A 17,464-nucleotide genomic window follows, 5' to 3' on the forward strand; every position below is an offset into this window, starting at 1 on the left:
TAATGCTGCTGTTGCTGTTGGTGCTGCTGCTGGTGGTGCTAGTGCTGGTGGTGCTGTTCTGTTGGTGGTGATTCTGGTGCAGGTCATGCTGGTGCTTTTGGTGTTGCTGGTCCTGGTGCTGGTGCAGCTGGTGCTGCTGGTGCTGGTGCTGGTGCTGCAGGTGGTGATGGTGGTGATGGTGGTGGTGGTGGTCGTCGTGCTGTTGCTGCTGGAGGTGATGGTGCTGCTGTTGCTGGGGCTGGGGCTGCTGGTGCTGGGGGTGTGCCTGCTGGTGTTTTTGCTACTGGAGGTGCTGCTGATCCTGATGGTCCTTGTAATGCTGGTGCTGGTGCTGCCTGTGATGCTGGTGCTGCTCGTGTGCTGGTGCAGGTGCTGGTGCTGGTCATACTGGTCCTATTGTAGCAGCTTGTGCTGTTGCTGGTGGTCCTGGTGCTGCTGGTGCTGTTGGTGTAGCTGGTACTGCTGGTGCTGCTGTTGCTGCTGCTGACGCAGCTGGTGATGATGCTAGTGATGCTGGTGATGGTGCTGCTGGTGCTGGTGCTGCTGGTGCTGTGGTTGTTGTTGGTGGTGATACTTTGCTGGAGCTGCTGCAGATGCTGCTTTTGGTGCTGGTGCTGGTGCAGTGGTGCTGCTAGTGGTGTGGTGCTGGAGCAGGTGCTGATGATTCTGCTGTTGCTTGTATTGGTGCTGCTGCTGGTGCTGCTGGTGCTGCTGTGCTGATGGTGCTTTTGGTGCTGCTGTTCCTGGTGCTGGTGGTGCTGGTGCTGGTCTTACAGTGATGCTGTTGCTGCTAGTGGTGCTGGTGCTGGTGCTGGTGCTGGTCGTACTGGTACTAGTGGTGCAGCTTGTGCTGCAGGTGTTGCTCCTGGTCATGCTGCGTCTATTGGTGCTGCTGGTGCTGGTGCTGGAGCAGTGGTGCTGCTGGTGCTGGTGTTGCTGCTGATGGAGCTGTTTGTGCTAGTGGTGCTGGTGGTGCTGGTGCTGGTGCTGCTGATGCTGCTGGTCCTGGTGTTGGTGGTGCTGGTGCTGCTTGTGCTGCTCATGATGGTGCTGGTGCTAAAAGGGCTGCTGGTATTTGTGGTCCTTGTAGTGTGTTACTGTTGCTGCTGGGGCATCGGGTGCTGCTGGTGCTGGTGGTGCTGGTGATGGTGCTGCTGGTGATATTGGTGCTAGAGGTGCTGAGGTTGATGGTGGTGGTCTGTTGCTGCCGGTGCTGGTGCTGGTGCTGCTGGTGGAGGTGGTACTGCTGCTGGTGCTGGTCTTGCTGATGGTGCTGCTGGTGGATGGTGGTCATCATGATGCTGCTCTGCTGCCTGCGATGGTGCTGCTGGTGCTGGTGCTGGTGCTGCTGGTGCTGCTGGGTTCAGGGCTGTGGCTGCTGGTGGATGTGCTACTGGCGTCCGTGGTTATGGTGGTGCTGGTGGTGCTGGTGCTGAAGATGCTGGTGCTGCTAGTGATGATGGTGCTAGAGGTACTTTTGTTGATGGTGGTGGTGCTGGTGCTGCTGGTGCTGTTGGTGCCAGTTGTGCTGGTGGTGCTGCTGCTGGTGATGCCGCGTCTATTGGTGCTGCTGGTGCTGGTGCTGGAGCAGTGGTGCTGCTGGTGCTGGTGTTGCTGCTGCTGGAGCTGTTTGTGCTAGTGGTGCTGGTGGTGCTGCTGGTGATGCTGTTAGTGCAGGTGCTGGTGGTGTTGGTGCTGGTGCTGGTGCTGCTGATGCAGTAGGTACTGGTGCTAGTGGTGCTGGTGAGGGTTCTGCTGGTGCTGCTGGTGCTGGTGCTGCTGGTGCTTTGGGTGCTGCTGCTGCTGCTGCTGCTCATAGTGCTGGCAGTCATGGGGGTGCTGGGGTGCTTCTGCTAGTGCTGGTCCCACAGCTGCTGGTGCTGTTGGTGTAGCTAGTGCTACACATGCTGGTGCTGGTGCTGCTGATGCAGCAGCTGCTGCTGCTGCTGGTGCTGCTGGTGCTGTTTCTGGTGGTGCTGGTGCTGGTGGTGCTGGTGTGCTGGTGCTGGTGCAGGTTGTGCTGGTGCATTTGGTGCTGCTGATCCTGATGCTGGTGCAGCTAGTGATGGTGCTGGTGGTGCTGGTGCCGGTGCTGCCAGTGATGCTGGTGCTGCTAGTGGTGCTGGTGCTGATGCTGGTGCTGGTGGTGGTCGTACTGGAGCTATTGGTGCAGCTTGTGCTGCTGGTGCTGCTCCTGGTTGTGCTGCCTCTATTGGTGCTGCTGGTGCTGGTGCTAGAGCAGTGGTGCTGCTGGTGCTGGTGTTGCCGCTGCTGGTGCTGTGTGTGCTAGTGGTGCTGGTGATTCTGGTGCTGGTGTTGGTGGTGCTGGTGCTGGTGCTGCTGGTGCTGCTGGTGCTGCTCGTGCTGGTGTTGGTGCTGAAAGGGCTGCTGGTCATAGTGGTCCTGGTGGTGCGTTACTGGTGCTGCTGGTGCTTCGGGTGCTGCTGGTGCTGGTGGTACTGGTGATGGTGCTGCTGGTCGTGCTGCTGGTGCCTCTAGTGGTGGTGCTGGTGCTGATGTTGCTGGAGGTGGTGCTGGTGCTGCTGCTGGTGTTGCTGCTGGTGTTGCTGCTGGTGCTGCTTGTGGTGATGCTGTTGGTGCTGCTCTGGTGCTGGTGGGGCTGATGCTGCTGGTGCTGGTGCTGGTGCTGCTGGTCCTGCTGGAGCTGGAAGTGTGGCTGGTCCTGATGATCCTGGTGGTGATGGTGCTGGTTCTGGTGCTGCTGGTGCTGCTGATGGTGGTGCTGTTGGTGCTGGTGCTGCCAGTGCTGCTGGTGCTGCAATGCTGACGGTAGTGCTGGTGGTCATGCTGCTGATGCTGCTGAGGATGATGGTGCTGTTGGTGCTGGGGCTGGGGCTGCTGGTGCTGTTGGTGCTGGGGCTGGAGCTGCTGGTGTTGCTGGTACTGGAGGTGATTCTGGTCCTGTTGGTCCCTGTGTGCTGGTGCTGATGCTGCCGGTGACTCTGGTGCTGCTGGTGCTGGTGCAGCTGATGCTGCTTGTGCTGTTGTTGGTGGTGCTGGTGGTAGGGGCTGCTGGTCCTGATTGTGCTGGTGCCGGTGCTCGTCAGGCTGATGCTATTGGTGCTGCTGGTGCTGGTGCTTGTCCAGCTGGTGCTGCTGCTGCTGCTGGTACTGTTGGTGCTAGTTGTGCTGGTGGTGCTGGTGCTGGTGATCGTGGTTCTGCTGCTGGTGGTGCTGTTGCTCTTGATGGTCCTTGTAGTGCTGCTGCTGGTGCCACTGACGCTGCCGCTGGAGCTGGTGCCTGTGCTGCTGGTCCTGCTGGTGCTGCTGCTGTTGCTGGAGGTGCTGCTGGTGCTGGTGTAGCTGCTGCTATTGCAGCTAGTGCTGCTGGTGCTGGTGCTTGTAGTGCTAGGGATATAAGTGCTGCTGGTGCTGCTTCTGGTGCTGCTGCTGCTGGTGCTGGTGCTATTGCTGGTGCTGCTGTTCCTGCTGGTGCTGCTGCTGCTGGTGGTGGTTCTGGAGGTGCTGGTGTTGGTGCTGGTCGTGATGGTGCTATAGGTGCTGCTGTTGCTTTTGCTGGAGGTGCTGCTGGAACTGGTGGTCCTGGTGGTGCTGGTACTGGTGCTGCAGTGTTGCTAGTGCTGGGGAGGCTGGTGCTGGTGCAGCTGATGCTGCTTGTGCTGGTGTTCGTGGTGCTGGTGCTGGTGGTCTGGGGCTGCTGGTGCTGATTTTCCTGGTGCTGGTGCCGGTGCTTGTCAGGCTAATGCTATTGGTGCTGCTGGTGCTGGTGCTGTTCCAGCTGGTGCTGCTGGTGCTGCTGCTGCTGGTACTGTTGATGCTAGTTGTGCTGGTGGTGCTGGTGCTGGAGCTACTGATGCAGCCAGTGCTGGTGCTGCTGGTGCTGCTGGTGGTGCTGGTGCTGGAGGTGCTGGAGCTGGCAGTGCTGCTGTGGTGCTCGTGGTGCTATAGGTGCTGCTGCTGGTGCTGTTGGTGGTGGTACTGGTACTGGTGCTGCTCGTGCTGGTGTTAGTGGTGCTGCTAATGGTGCTGCTGGTGCTGCTAGTGATGCAGACTCTGGTAGTGGTGCTGTTGCTGGTGCTTCTGGTGGTGTGTTGGTGCTGCTGCTGGTGCTGGCTGTGCTGCTGGTGCTGGTGTTTCTGGTGTTGCTGGTGGTGCTGGTGCTGGTGCTGGTGCTGCTGGTGGTGTTGTTGCTGCCGGTGCTGCTGGTGGTAGTGCTGGTGGTGCTGCTGGTGCTGCAGTGGTGATGGTTGTGCTGGTGGTGGTGGTGGTGGTCATGCTGCTGCTGCTGGTGATGGTGCTGATGGTGCTGGGGCTGTGGTTGCTTGTACTGCTGGTGCTGGGGCTGGGGCTCATGGTGTTGCTGGTTTGGAGGTGCTGCTGGTCGTGATGGTCCTTGTAGTTCTGGTGCTGGTGCTGCTGGTGATGTTGCTACTGCTCGTGGTGCTGCTGCTGGTGCTGCTCCTGGTCATGCAGTTCCTATTGGTGCTGCAGGTGCAGGTGCTGGAGCAGTAGTGCTGATGGTGCTGGTCGTGCTGTTGCTGGTGCTGTTTGTGCTAGTGGTGCTGATGGTGGTGGTGCTGGTGCTGGTGCTGCTGATGCTGCTGGTGCTGGTGTTGGTGGTGCTGACGGTGCTGCTGGTCCTGATGGTCCTTGTTGTGCTGGTTCTGGTGCTGCCAGTGATGGTGGTGCTACTCGTGGTGCCGGTGATGGTGCCAGTGCTGGCCGTACTGGTGCTATTGGTGCAGCTTGTGCTGCTGGTGGTGTTCCTGGTGGTGCTGGAGCTGTTGGTGTAGCTTGTGCTGCTGGTACTGGTGCTGGTGGTGCTGCTGATGGTGCTATTGGTGCTGCTGATGCTGGTGCTGGTCATGCTGGTATTGCTATTGCTGTTGTGGGGGATGGTGATGCTTCTGCTGGAGCTGCTGGTGTTGCTGCTGGTGGTGTTGGTGCTGGTGCTGCTTGTGCTGCTGGTGCTGGAGATCGTGGTGCTGGTGAGGGCTCTGCTGGGTCTGCTGGTGCTGGTGCTGGTGGTGCTAGATCTGGTGGTGCTGCTGGTTGTGCCGCTGCTGCCGCGGGTGTTGCTGCTGCTGCTGCAGCTGCTGCTGCTGCTGCGGCTCGTGGTGCTGGTGGTGCTGGTTCTGGGGCAGCTGTTGCTCCTGGTGCTGTAGCTGCTGCTGCCAGTGCTGCCGGTGCGGGTGGTGCTGGGTGTGGTGGTGGTGCTGGTGGTGCTGCTGCTAGTGCTTGAGCTGGTAGTGCTGCTGCTGGTGCTGGTGCTGCTGCTGGTGCTGGTGCAGCTGGGGCTGCTGGTGGTCCTGGTGGTGCTGGTGCTGGGGGTTCTGTTTTTGTTGTTGGTGGTGGTGGTGCTGCTGCTGGTGTTGCCTCCGGTAGTGGTGCTGGTGCTGATGTGGCTGGTGGTGTTTTTCCTGCTGGTGCTGCTTGTTAATGTGGTGCTGCTGCTGTGCTGCTCCTGCTGGTGGTGCTGATGGTGCAGGTGGTGCTGGAAGTGCTGGTGCTGCTGGTGCTGCTGGTGCTGCTTGTTGTGCTGGTAGGGCTGGTGGTGGTGGTGCTGGTGCTGGTGGTGCTGTTGGTGCTAGTGCTGCCTGTGCTGTTGGTGGTGCTGCAATGCTGACGGTAGTGCTGCTGCTGGTCGTGGTGGTCGTGCTGCTGTTGCTGCTGGTGGTAGTAGTGCTGGTGGTGCTGTTGGAGATGGTGTTGGTGTGGGGTGGTAGTGGTGGGCGAGCTGCTGCTGCAGCTGCTGGTGATGGTGCTGCTGGGGCTGCTGGGGCTGCTGGGGCTGGGGCTGGAGCTGCTGGTGTTGCTACTACTAGAGGTGCTTCTGATCCTATTGTCCCTGTAGTGCTGGTGCTGGTGATGCCGGTGATGCTGGTGGTGCTCATGGTGCTGGTGTTGGTGCTGGTGATGGTCGTACTGGTGCTAGTGGTGCAGCTTGTGCTGCTGGTGTTGCTCCTGGTCGTGCTGCTTCTGTTGGTGCTGCTGGTGCTGGTGCTGGAGAGGTGGTGCTGCTGGTGCTGCTGGTGCTGCTGCTGGTTTTGTTTGTGCTAGTGGTGCTGGTACTGCTGGTGCGACTGGTGCTGCTGATGCTGCTCGAGCTGGTGCTGGTGCTAAAAGGGCTGATGGTCTTGGTGGTCCTAGTGGTGCATTACTGGCGCCTCTGGCCTGCTGGTGCTGTTGATGCTGGTGATGGTGCTGCTGGTGCTGCTGCTGGTCCCCTGGTGGTGGTGTGGGTGGTGATGCTGTTGGTGGTGGGGCTGGTGCTGCTGCTGGTGTTGCAGCTGGTGCTACTCTAGTGCTGGTGGGGCTAGTGATGCTGGTGCTGGTGCTGCTGGTGCTGCTGGTGCTGCTGGTGCTGCTGGTACTGGAAGTGCTGCTTGTACTGATACTCCTGGTGGTGGTGGTGGTGGTACTACTGCTGGAGGTGATGCGGATGGTGGTGCTGTTGGTGCTGTGCTGCCAGAGCTGCTGCTGCTGCTGCAAAGCTGCTGATGGTGCTGCTGGTGGTGGGGGTGGTCATGCTGCTGCTGCTGCTGCTGGAAGTGATGGTGCTGCTGGTGATGGTGCTGCTGGTTCTGGGGCTGGGGATGCTGGTGTTTCTGGTGCTGGGGCTGCTGCTGGTCTTACGGTTATTGTGGTGCTGGTGCTGGTGTTGCCGGTGATTTTAGTGCTGCTCGTGGTGCTGGTGCTGGTGTTGCTGGTACTGTTGTTTTTGTTTTTGTGGTTGTGGTGATGCTGCTGCTGGTGCTGCTGGTGCTGCTTCCGGTGGTGCTGGTGCTGGTGGTGCTGGTCTGCTGGTGCTGGTTTTGGTGCAGGTCGTGCTGGTGTTTTTGGTGCTGCTGGTCCTGGTGCTGGTGCAGGTGGTTTTGGTGAAGCTGGTGCTGCTGGTGCTGGTGCTGGTGCTGGTACTGCTGGTGCTGGTACTGCTGGTGCTGGTGAAGCTGATGCTGCTGGTGTTAGTGCTGGTGCTGCTGATGCTCTTGGTGGTAGTGGTGGTGGTCCTGATGGTGCTGGTGCTGCTGGTGCTGGTGAAGTTGGTGCTGCTGGTGCTGGTGCTGTTGCTGCTGGTGCTGGTGAAGCTGATGCTGCTGGTGTTGGTGCTGGTGCTGCTAGTGCTGCTGGTGTTAGTGATGCTGGTGGTGCTGGTGCTGGTGCCGCTGATGCTCTTGGTGTTAGTAGTGGTGGTGCTGCTGGTGCTGGTGCTGCTGGTGCTGGTGAAGTTGGTGCTGCTGGTGCTGTTGCTGTTGCTGCTGGTGCTGTTGGTGCTGGTGGTGCTGGTGCTGGTGCCGCAGATGCTGCTGGTGGCGGTGCTGGTGGTGCTGATGATGGTGCTGCTGGTACTGTTGTTTTTATTTTGTGGTTGTGGTGATGCTGCTGCTGGTGTTGGTGGTGCTGCTTCCGGTGGTGCTGGTGCTGGTGGTGCTGGTATGCTGGTGCTGGTTTTGGTGCAGGTCACGCTAGTGTTTTTAGTGCTGCTGGTCCGGGTGCTGGTGCAGGTGGTGTTGGTGAAGCTGGTGCTGCTGGTCCTGGTGCTGGTGCTGCTGGTGCTGGTGAAGCTGGTGCTGAAGAAGTTGGTGCTGCTGGTGCTTGTGCTGTTGCTGCTGGTGCTCTTGGTGCTGCTGGTGCTGGTGGTGCTGGTGCTGGTGCCGCTGATGCTGCTAGTGGCAGTGCTGGTGGAGCTGGTGCTGGTGAAACTGGTTCTGCTGGTGCTGGTGCTGTTGTTGCGGGTGCTGTTGTTGCTGGTGGTGCTGCTGGTATGCTGGTGTTGTTTGTGGTAGTGGATCTGGTGTTGCTGGTGCTGGTGCTGGTGCTGGTGCTTGTGCTGCTGCTGCTGGGGCTATAGCTGCAGCTACATCTGCTGCTGGTGGTGCTGGTGGTGCTGGTTCTGCTGGCACTGCTTCTGGTACTTCTGGTGCTGCTATTGGTGGTGGTGGTGGTGGTGATGCTGCTACTCGAGCTGCTGGTGCTGCTGCTGGTGGTGCTGGTGCTGGTGCAGCTGTTGCTGCTGTTCCTGGTGATGGTGCTGCTGGTGCTGATACTGGTCTTAGTGGTGCTATTGGTGCAGCTTGTGCTGCTTCTGCTTGTCCTGGTGCTGCTGGTGCTATTGGTGCAGCTTGTGCTGCTTCTGCTTGTCCTGGTGCTGCTGGTGCTATTGGTGCGGCTTGTTCTGCTGGTCCTTGTCCTGATGCTGCTGGTGGTGGTGCTGGTGCTGGTGCTGCTGGTGCTGCTGCTTCTGCAAGTGGTGCTGGTGTTGGTGCTCGTGGTTTTGAGCCAGTGCTGCTGCTGCGGCTGGTTATGCTGCTGGTGCCCTTTGTTACGGTGGTGCTGCTGGTGCTGGTGCTGGAGCTGCTGGTACTGCTGATGCTGTTGGTGCTAAAGGTGCTGGTGATGATGGTGGTGGTGCTGGTGCTGCTGGTGCTGTTGGTGCAGCTGGTGCTTCTGGTACTAATGCTGGTGGTGCTGGTGGTGGTGGTGCTGCCTGTGGTGCTGGTCTGGTGCTTGTGATGGTCATACTGGTGCTATTGGTGCACTTTGTGCTGCTGCTGCTGCTGCTGCTGCTGCTGGTGGTGATGCTGCTGCTGCTGGTGCTGGTGCTGGTACTGGTTGTACCGGTGCTGTTGGTGCAGCTTGTGCTGTTGGTGCTGGTCCTGGTGCTGCTGGTGCTGCTGGTGCTGCTGGGACTGGTCCTGGTGCTGCTGATTAAGCAGATGGTGTGGCTGGTGGTGCTGGTGCTGGAGCTGCTGGTGCTGCTGGTGCAGATGGTGACAGACATGCTGGTGATGATGGTGGTGGTGCTGCTGGTGCTGTTGGTGCAGCTGGTACTGCTGGAGCTAATGCTGTTGGTGTTGGTGGTGCTGGTCCTGGTGGTGCTGGTGCTGCTGGTGCTATTGGTGCAGCGGGTACTGTTGGTGCTAATGCTGGTGGTGCTGGTGGTGCTGGTCCTGGTGGTGCTGGTGCTGCTGGTGTTGTGGTGCTGGAGGTGCTGGTAATGATGGTGGTGGTGCTGCTGCTGGTGCTGTTGGTGCAGCTGGTGCTGCTGAGTCTAATGCTGGTGGTGGTGGTGGTGCTGGTGGTGCTGGTGCTGGTGGTGCTAGAGCTTTTGGTGCTGCTGGTGGTGCTGGTGAGGGTGCTGCTGGTGCTGCTGGTGCTGCTGGTGCTGGTGCTGGTGCTGGTGATGCTAGAGCTGGTCGTGCTGCTGGTGCTGCTGGTGCTGCTGGTACTAGAGCTGGTCGTGCTGCTGGTGCTGGTGGTGTGGTTGTGCTGGTGCTCGTGCTGCTGGTGCTGGAGCTGCAGCTGCTGCTGCTGCTTTTGCTGGTGCTGGTGCTGGTGCTGGAGGTCCTGATGGTCCTTGTAGTGTTAGTGCTGGTGCTGCCGGTGTTGCTGGTACTGCTCGTGGTGCTGGTGCTGGTGCTGTTTGTACTGATGCTATTGGTGCAGCTTGTGCTGCTGGTGCTGGTCCTGGTGCTGCTGATGAAGCAAGTGGTGGTGCTGGTGGTGCTGGTGCTGTTGGTGCAGCTGGTGCTGCTGGGTCTAATTCTGGTGTTGCTAATGCTCTGGTGCTATTGGTGCTAGTGGTGATGGTGGTGCTGGTTTTGGTCCAGCTGATGCTACTTGTGCTGGTGTTCATGGTCCCGGTACTGCTGGTGCTGGTGCTGCTCGTCCTGATTGTGCCTGTGCTGGTGTAGGTGCTTGTCGTGCTTGTGTTATTTGTGCTGCTGGTGCTGGTGCTGGTCATGCTGGTGCTGCTGCTGCTGGTACTGCTGATGCTGTTGGTGGTGGTGATGCTTCTACTGGAGCTGCTGGTGCTGCTGCTGGTGGTGCTGGTGCAGGAGCTGCTTGTGCTGCTCGTGCTGGAGATGGTGCAGGTCGTGCTGCTGCTATTAGCACTGGTGGTGCTGGTGCTTTTGCAGCTGGTGCTGCTGGTGTTAGTGGTGCTGGTGCTTCTGGTAGTGCTGGTGCTGATTGTGGTGGTGCTGGTGCAGGTGCTGATCGTGTTGCTCGTAGGGGTGCTGCTGGTGCTGAGGCTGGAGCTGCTGGTGCTGCTCATGCGTGTGCTGGTGCTAAAAGGGCTGCTGGTCCTGGTGGTCCTGGTGGTGCTGTTACTGGTGCTGCTGGTGCTTTGGGTGCTACTGGCGCTGGTGGTGCTGGTGCTGCTGCTTCTGGTAGTGGTGCTGGTGCTGGTGATGGTGGTGTTGTGCTGGTGCTGCTGCTGAGGCTGGATGTGCTGCTGGTGCCCGTGGTTATGGTGGTGTTGCTGGTGCTAGTGCTGGAGCTGCTGGTGCTGCTGGTGATGTTGGTGCTAGTGGTGCTGGTGGTGTTGGTTGTGCTGGTGATCGTGCTGCTGGTGCTGTTGGTGCTAGTCATGCTGGTGGTGCTGTTGCTCGTGATGGTCGTACTGTTGCTATTGGTGCAGCTGGTGCTGGTGCTGCTCATGCAGCCGGTGCTGGTGCTGCTGGTAAAGGGCCTGGGGCTGCTGGTGCAGCTGGTGCTCGGGCTGTGGCTTCTGTTCTTGCTGGTGCTGGAGGCGTTGGTGGTCCTGATGGTCTTTGTGGTGCTGGTGATGGTGCAATTGGTGCTGCTAGTGCTGGTGGTCCTCCTGATCATGCTGCTGGTGCTGCTGGTGCTGCTGCTGGTAGTGCTGCTGGTCATGCTGTTGCTGCAGGTTGTGATGGTTGTGCTGCTGCTGGTGGTGGTGGCCTTGCTGCTGCTGCTGCTGCTGCTGCTGGTGCTGCTGGTACTGGGCCTGGGGCTGCTGTTGCTGCTGGGGCTGGGGCTGGGGCTGATGGTGTCGCTGGTTCTGTTGGTGCTGGTGGTCCTGATGGTCCTTGTGGTGCTGGTGCTGGTGCTACTAGTGCTGGTGGTCCTACTCATTGCGCTCCTGCTGCTGCTGGTGCTGCTACTGGTGGTGCTGGTGCTGATGCTGCTTGTGCTACGGGTGCTGGCTCTGGTGCAGGTTGTGTTGTTGCTATTAGTGCTGATGGTGCTGGTGCTGTTGGAGCTGGTACTGCTGGTGCTGGTAGTGCTGGTGCTCGTGCTGCTGGTGATGCGGCTACAGGTGCAGCTGCTGCTGCTGCTGCTGGAGCGGGAAGTGCTGCTGGTCCTGACACACCTGGTGGTGCTGGTGCTGGTGCTGCTGGTGTCAGGTGTTGCTGGTGCTGGTGGGGCTGGTGATGGTGCTGCTGGGCTCGTGCTGCTGCTGCTGCTGCTGGTGCCTCTGCTGCTGGTGCTGGAGCTGGTGCTGGTCATGCTGGTGCTATTGGTGCTCTTGGTGCTGGTGCAGCTGGTGCTCTGGTGATGGAGCTGGTGCTGCTGTTGCTATGGTGATAGTGGTGCTGATGTTGCTGGTGCATGTGCAGCTGATGCTACTTTTGTTGGTGTTCATGGTGCTGGTGCTGGTGGTGCTGGTGCTGCTAGTACTGATTGTGCTGGTGCTGGTGAAGGTGCTTGTCATCCTGGTGCTATTGGTGCTGCTTGTGCTGCTGCTGGTGCAGCTGGCGCTGCTGGCACTGGTGCTGGTGTTGTGCTGGTGGTGCTGGTGATGCTGGTGCTCGTGCTCCTGGTGGTGGTGGTGGGCCTGTGCTGGTGCTGCTGCTGCTGTTGCTGCTGCAGGTGAAGCTGCTACTGGTGCTGGTGCTGCTGGTGCTGGTGGTGGAGCTGGTGCTGGTACTGCTGCTGGTGTTGCTGGTGCTGCTGGTGGTGGTGTTGCTGCTGCTGCAGCTGGTGCTGGTGCTGGTGATGGTGATGGTGCTGGTGCTGGTAGTGCTGGTGCTATGATTTTTTTAATATAGAAAAAAATTTTAATGAAATTAAGCAGCCAAAATTATATTACTAGTAATGGGGAGAAAAACCTGATAAATCACAGTCAAATTCAATTAAAAATCTAATTTTTCATTTTATCCCTTGTATTAGCGGTTTAAGAAAGTGAAATTCTCCTACATCCTGATTTATGTTTATAAGCAGCACACAAAATGTTATATCACAGAGAAATATTCAGTAATCCCCTTAATTGCAGTTTTCTTATTTTAATCTAAATGCAATAATTTAAGAAGCTTACACACACAAACATTGTATACCCTGAACTACAAAAGTGGTTCCCAGAGACAGATATGATTTTAGTCAAGTACACATTTCCACAAGGAACAAGTACTAACAAACATGTTAAGAAAACACTATCTCAAATGCATTTCCTGCCATCAGCTTTTTAAGCAACACCATTTCGACTACTGAAAGTATTTATTTTTAGAAGTTTTAATCGGACCTACGAAAATGAGTTCTCTTAAAACTTGACAACTAGTTCATTATTAAGTCCAAAAGGTTTTAAATCAAAGCCTTCCAATACGGAAAAATTCACACAAAACTTTTCATTTAAAAACCAAAGAAAAAATCATGCTTGTAATCTAAAGAATATTAAAAAACAAATATATGTGCTGGTGCTATTGGTGTTGCTGGAGCTGGTGGTGCTGGTGCTTGTGCTGCTGGTGTTGCTGGTGATGGTGGTGCTGCTGGTGCTGCTGCTGCTGGTGGTGCTGGTGCTGGTGTTGGTGCTGGTGCTGCTGATGCTGCCAATGGTGAAGGAGCTGGTGCTGCTGGTCCAGCTGGAGCTGCTGCTGCTGCTGCTGGTGCTGGTGGTGGTGGTGTTGGTGCTGCTGGTGCAGCTTGTGCTGCTGGTGCTGCTGCTGGTCATGCTGGTGCTATTGGTGCTGCTGGTGCTGGTGCTGGTGCAGCTGGGGCTGCTCGTGGTGGTGCTGTTTTTGTTTTGGTGGTGGTGGTGCTGCATCTGCTGGTGCTACTGGTGCTGCTATTTCTGCTGGTGGTGCAGGTGTTGCTGCTGGTGCTGCTTCTGCTGATGCTGCTGGTGGTAGTGGTGGTGGTTTTGGTGCTGCTGGTGCTGATTGTGCTGGTGCTGGAGCCGGTGCTGGTCATGCTGATGCTATTGGTGCTGCTGGTGCTGGTGCTGGTCATGCTGGTGCTGCTGGTGCTGTTGTTGGTGGTGGTGGTGATGCTTCTGCTGGAGCTGCCGGTGCTGCTGGTGGTGGTGATGGTGCTGGTGCTGCTGGGGCTGGTGCTGCTGGTGCTGCTCGTGGTGCTGGTGCTGTTGCTGGGGCTGCCAGTGCTGCTGGTGAAGCAGGTGGTGCGGGTGGTGCAGGGTGTGGTGGTGGTGCTGATACTGGTGCTGCTAGTGCTTAAGCTGGATGTGCTGGTGCTGGTGGTGCTGCTGCTGCTGGTGCTGGTGCAAGCTGGGGCTGCTGGTGGTCCTGGTGGTGCTGGTGCTGGTGGTGCTGTTTTTCTTTTTGGTGGTGGTGGTGCTGCTGCTGCTGGTGGTGCTGGTGCAGCTGGGGCTGGTGATGCTGCTGCGAGTGCTGCTGGGCTGGTGCTGGTGGTGCTAGAGCTGGTGGTACTGCTGGTGGTGCTGTAGATGCCGCAGCTTCTGCTGCTGCTGCTGGTGTTGCTGGTGCTGGTGCTGGTGGTGCTGCTGGTGCTGGTGGTGCTGGTGCTGGTTCTGCGGGTGCTGCTCGTGGTGCTGGTGCTGCTGGCGGTGTTGGTGCTACTGCTACTGGTGGTGGTGTTGCTGATTGTGTTGGTGCTGGTCATGCTGGTGCTATTGGTGCTTCTGGTGCTGGTGCTGCTGGTGCTGGTTCTGCTGGTGCTGCTGGTGCTGGTGCTGGTGCTGTGGCTGCTGGTGTTGCTGGTATGGATGTGCTGCTGGTCCTGATGGTCCTTGTAGTGCTGGTGCTGGTGCTGCCTGTGATGCTGGTGCTGCTGGTCGTGCTGGTGCTGGTGCTGGTCGTACTGGTGCTGCTGGTGCTGGTGCTGGTCATGCTGGAGGTATTGGTGCTGGTCATGCTGTTGCTGCTGGTGCTGTAGTGGTGGTGGTGGTGATGCTTCTCCTGGAGCTGCTGGTGCTGCTGCTGGTGGTGCTGCTGGTGCAGCTTGTGCTGCTGGTGCTGCTGCTGGTCGTGCTGGTGCTACTGATGCTGCTGGTGCTGGTGCTGGTGCTGGTGCAGCTGGGGCTGCTCGTGGTCCTGGTGGTGCTGTTTTTGTTTTGGTGGTGGTGCTGCTGCATCTGCTGGTGCTGCTGGTGCTGCTATTTGTGCTGGTGGTGCAGGTGGTGCCGCTGGTGCTGCTTCTGCTGGTGCTGCTGGTGGTAGTGGTGGTGGTTTTGGTGCTGCTGGTGTTGATTGTGCTGGTGCTGGAGCCGGTGCTGGTCATGCTGATGCTATTGGTGCTGCTGGTGCTGGTGCTGGACATGCTGGTGCTGCTGGTGCTGTTGGTGGTGGTGGGGGTGATGCTTCTCCTGGAGCTGCCGGTGCTGCTGCTGGTGGTGATGGTGCTGGTGCTGCTTGTGCTGCTGGTGCTGGAGATCGTGGTGCTGGTGAGGGTTCTGCTGGTGCTGCTGGTGCTTGTGCTGGTGGTGCTGGATCTGGTGGTGCTGCTGGTTGTGCTGCTGCTACCGCGCATGTTGCTGCTGCTGCTGCTGCTGCTACTGCTGCTGCTGGTGCTGGTGCTGGTGCTGGAAGTGCTGCTGGTCCTGATGTTCCCGGTGGTGCTGGTCCTGGTGCTGCTGGTGCGTCGAGTGCTGCTGCTGGTGGTGCTGCTCATGGTGTTGGCGGTCATTGGGTTGCTGGGGTGCTTCTGCTAGTGCTGGTCCCTCAGCTGCTGCTGGTGGTGGTAGTGCTGCTGCAGCAACTGCTGCTGCTGCGGCTCGTGGAGCTGGTGGTGCTGGTCCTGGTGCAGCTGTTGCTCCTGGTGCTGGTGCTGCTGGTGCTGCTCGTGGTGCTAGTGCTGTAGCTGGTGCTGCCAGTGCTTCTGGTGAAGCAGGTGGTGTGGGTGGTGCTAGGTGTGGTGGTGCTGCTGCTGCTGGTGCTGGTGCAGCTGGGGCTGCTGGTGGTGATGGTGCTTGTGCTGCTTGTGCTGCTGGTGCTGGAGATCGTGGTGCTGGTGAGGGTTTTGCTGGTGCTGCTGGTGCTGGTGCTGGTGGTGCTAGATCTGGTTGTGCTGCTGGTGTTGCTGCTGCTGCTGCGGCTACCGCTGCTGGTTTTGGTGCTGCTGGTGCTGGCGGTGCTGGTAGTGCTGGTGGTGTTGGTTGTGCTGGTGCTCATACTGCTGGTCCTGGGGCTGCAGCAGCTGCTGCTGCTGCTGCTGCTGCTGCTGCTGCTGCTGCTGCTGACGCTGGTGGTGTGGTTGTGCTCATGCTCATGCTGCTGGTGCTGTGGCTCCAGCTGCTGCTGCTGCTTGTTGGTGGTGCTGGTGCTGGTGCTGGAGGTCCTGATGGTCCTGTACTGCTAGTGATGGTGCTGCCGGTGTTGCTGTTGCTGCTCGTGGTGTTGGTGCTGGTGCTGGTGCTGGTCATACTGGTGCTATTGGTACAGCTTGTACTGCTGGTGCTGGTCCTGGTGTTGCTGGTGTAGCTAGTGCTGCTGGTGTTGATTGTCCTGGTGCTGGTTCACATGCTGGTTGTGGTGCTCCTAGGGGTGCAGCTGGTGCTGAGGCTGGAGCTGCTGGTGCTTGTGCTGGTGCTGGAAGTGCTGCTGGTCTTGGTGGTCCTAGTGGTGAGGGTATTGGTGCTGCTGGTGCTTCGGGTGCTGCTGGAGCTAGTGGTGCTGGTGCTGGTGCTGCTGGTATTGCTGGTGGTGCCTCTGGTAGTGGTGCCAGTGCTGATGCTGCTGGTGGTGGGAGGGTGCTGCTGTCTATGCTGCAGTTGCTCGTGCTGCTGGTGGTGCTGGTGGTGCTGCTGGGGCCGGTGCTGCTGTACTCCTCGTGGTGCTGGTCGTGTGGTGCTGGTGCTGTTGCTGGTGCAGTTGGTGCTGGAGCTGGTGCTGCCGGTGCTGCTGGAGCTGCTGTGGTGCTGGTCGTGTTGGTGGTAGTGGTGGTGGTGGTGGTGCTGCTGCTAGTGGTTGTGCAGGTGGTGCTGGTGCTGGTGGTGCTGGGGTTGCTCGTGGTGCTGGTAGTGCTGTTGTTAGTGCTGGTGGTGATGTTGCTGCTGCTGCTGCTGGTGCTGGTGCTGGTGCTGCTGCTGCTGATCATGCTTGTGTTGGTGCAGGTTCTGGTCGTCCTGCTTCTATTGGTGCTGCTGGTGCTGTTTGTGCTAGTGGTGCTGGTGGTGCTGGTTTTGCTGGTGCTGGTGGAGCTGGTGGTGATGGTGGTGTTGGTTGTGCTGGTGCTGTTGTTGCTAGAGCTGGTGGTGCTGCTAGTGGTGCTGGTGAGGGTGCTCCTGGTGCTGCTGGTGCTGGTGCTGGTGCTGCTGGTGCTGTTGTTGTTCGTGGTGGTGGTGGTGATACTTCTGCTGGAGCTGTTGGTGCAAGAGATGGTGGTGCTGCTGGTGGTGCTGCTGCTGCCACGGCTGCTGCTGCTGGTGCTGGTACTTCTGGTGTTGGTGGTGCTGGTAGTGCTGGTGGTGTTGGTTGTGCAGGTGCTCATACTGCTGCTGCTGTAGCTGCAGCTGCAGCTGCTGCTGGTGCTGGTGCTGCTGGTGCAGGTGGTGTGGTTCTGCTGGTGCTCGTGCTGCTGGGGCTGGGGCTGGGGCTGCAGCTGCTGCTGCTGCTGCTGCAGCTGGTGATGGTGCTGGAAGTGCTGCTGGTCCTGATGCCCCTGGTAGTACTGGTGGTGGTGCTGGTGCTGGTGCTGGTGGTGTTGCTACTAGTGGTGCTGTTGGTTCTGGTGCTGCCAGTGGTGCTGGTGCTGCAATGCTGACGGTGGTACTGGTGGTGGTGGTCCTAATGATGGTGCTGCTGGTGCTACTGGTGCTGCTGGTGCTTGTGCTTGTGGTACTGGTGCTGCTGGTGCTGGTGCTACTAGTGCAGCTTGTTTTCTTGCCGTTGCTGCTGAAGCTGTGGCTAGTGGTGGTGGTAATGGTGGTGCTAGTGGTGGTATTGGTGTTGCTGCTGCTGCTGGTGGTGCTGGTGCTGGTCCGAAGGTGATGCTGTTGCTACTCCTGCTGGTGTTGGTGCTGGTGCTGGTCATACTGGTGCTAGTGGTGCAGCTTGTGCTGCTGGTGATGCTCCTGGATTGCTGCTTCTATTGGTGCTGCTGGTGCTGGTGCTGGAGCAGTGGTGCTGCTGGTGTTGTTGGTGCTGATGCTGGTGCTGTTTGTGCTAGTGGTACTGTTGGTGCTGGTGCTGCTGGTGCTGCTGGTGCTGCTGGTGCTGCTGGTGGTGATGGTGGTGGTGCTGCTGCTGCTGGAGCTGGTGTTGGTGGTGCTGGTGCTGGTGCTGCTGGTGCTTCTGGTGCTGCTCCTGCTGGTGCTGCTGCTAAAAAGGCTGCTGGCCTTGGTGGTCCTGGTGGTGCATTAATGGTGCTGCTGGTGCTGCTGCTGCTGCTGGTGCTTCTGGTGGTGGTGCGGGTGCTGATGCCTCCGGTGTTGGTGCTGGTGCTGCTGCAGGTGTTGCTGGTGTTGGTGCTGCTGGAGTTGGTGCTGCTGGTGCTGCTCTGGTACTGCTGGTGCTGGTGGTGCTGGTGTGGCTGCTGCTTCTGA

The sequence above is a fragment of the Vulpes vulpes genome, chromosome 5 (genome assembly GCF_048418805.1).
Source record: "Vulpes vulpes isolate BD-2025 chromosome 5, VulVul3, whole genome shotgun sequence".
Taxonomy (NCBI): Eukaryota; Metazoa; Chordata; class Mammalia; order Carnivora; family Canidae; genus Vulpes; species Vulpes vulpes.